The sequence below is a fragment of the Trachymyrmex cornetzi genome, unplaced genomic scaffold (genome assembly GCF_001594075.2).
Source record: "Trachymyrmex cornetzi isolate Tcor2-1 unplaced genomic scaffold, Tcor1.1 scaffold39, whole genome shotgun sequence".
Taxonomy (NCBI): Eukaryota; Metazoa; Arthropoda; class Insecta; order Hymenoptera; family Formicidae; genus Trachymyrmex; species Trachymyrmex cornetzi.
Genome location: NW_017298640.1, coordinates 108,325 through 110,426, shown reverse-complemented (window position 1 = coordinate 110,426; position 2,102 = coordinate 108,325).

The following is a 2,102-nucleotide window of genomic DNA, read 5'->3' as shown; positions in this document are numbered from 1 at the left end:
TAAACATGTTTTTATTTAATCGCGATGTTTCGAGTTATTTGGCTGTCTAAGTTAAAATGGGTCACCCTGTATAATATAGACATATTCTGCAGTTAAAAACTTTATGCACGAAATGCAAGAGATCCGAGTTCGACTCCCGGCCGAGGTAATATTTTTCGCAATAAGAATTAATTATTTACAGATTTTAATATGTTATTCAACGTTATTAAGATCGTTTCGAAGATGCGAATAAGCATCAAAAATTTGTTAAATTGCCAGTCAATTTAACTCGTGATATTACTGCGGTAGTTTAATAGAGTTAGCGTTTCAAGACCGAAAAATCATTTCGGTGCGCGTTTCTGAGGACTACATACATATAAATTCATATAAGAATCATACAAGCATTAAAATCCAGCTAAACCGTTTAAGGCTTTGATTTCTATAATTTATGTTAAAATTATAACATGTGTTATGTATGTATTGTCTGACTTCCATCTAGATAACAATATGCTCATTCTCAGTCTCACATAGAGTTTAATTTCAACATTGTTGCAATATTTTGTGAAAATATCGATAAAGATCTACAAATTTGCTGAAGATGGTTTGAAGAAAACCGAAATATTCAAATAAGATAGTACCGACAATAATTGTACATTTATATATTATGTAAACATTATAAGATAATTATATTAGGTGTTGAATTTAATTCCTGCCGTTTTTCGTCTCCAAAATCGAATTTTTTTTGAAGGGAAATATCTTAATCAAAGTATTATTAATTAGTAATAAAGTAGAAAATGGAGGAAATTACTTTTATTAAGGTATTCATTCATCTTCCCTTCGAAACAAATCAATTTTGGAGACGAAAAACGGCAGGAATTAAGTCCAACACCTAATATTTGATTGCGCACCAATTTTCGCACTATGTTAATGCTCTTATTGCCCGATATACTTTATTATAATTTTTAATTTTGAGAGCCCGAGTAATATTTAAATTTTACATTAAAAAAAAACAAATTTTATCAAAATTATCAATAAATGACCATTTTACCATCAGTAATTGTCAAATTGAATTCGACGGTAATTTTACATCTCTAAATGGAATTCATATCTTATTGCATATTTTCGTAACTTACCTTGAGAGCTTTCCAAAACATAATACATTTTTTTTTATTAAATACTTTTCGAGTCATAATGCTTGAAGGTTACAATATCATCAGCATTGTCACTATCTAAGGTGTCTAACCAACAACTAAAACCTCTTAAATGTTGTTCAGGATCATGATCTGGATAACATTTGTCATGATCAAGGTCATTGGAGGTTGCTTTTCTTATTTTCATTTTTAAAATGAACTTTTAGTGCAAAATGAAAATAAGAAAAACAAAATCCAATGGCCTTGATCTTGATAAATATCATCCAAATCATCTAAATCATAATTCTGAACAATATTTAAGAAGTTTTAACCTTCAGTTAGACACCTTAGGTGATATTGATACTAGTGGTACTGTAACTTTTAATCACTATACATTGAAAAGTATTTAATGAAAAAATATTTTATTATAGTGTTTTGAAAAAAGCTTTATGAATATAAAGTGATTATGAATATAACGTGATAAGCTATATGAATATGCAATGAAAAATGGAGTATTCTGTTTAAAAATTTAAAGTGCCCTAGCCCTAACCTTAACAAGTACAACACTCAAGATCAAACTAATGATATCATGTTATGTCCTTCTTCAAGCCATATAACTTTTGTCTGAAACATTTTTGTCTATCAGATTCAATTTACGATATATTTCAGTATTCTTGTTAAGGTAAAACACCTTATGTATATATTATAATAAAGTATATAATGTACTGGAATATTATACTGATTGATGTAATGTATAATAACTAGCAGAAATATGTACAATGCACATTTGAAATAAAACAATTTCTATTAATTAAATGATTTTTTATATATAATAAAATAATATGATAAAAAGCTATGTATATAGCAGAAATCATTGCTTGAAAATATTTGCGTACTAACATAATACCAACATTTTGGTCGGTATTCATAGTTGAGTCTTATTTCAAGCCCGTCTTAAGGCCCGTCTACAATACACGGAGTAAGAAGTAAGAG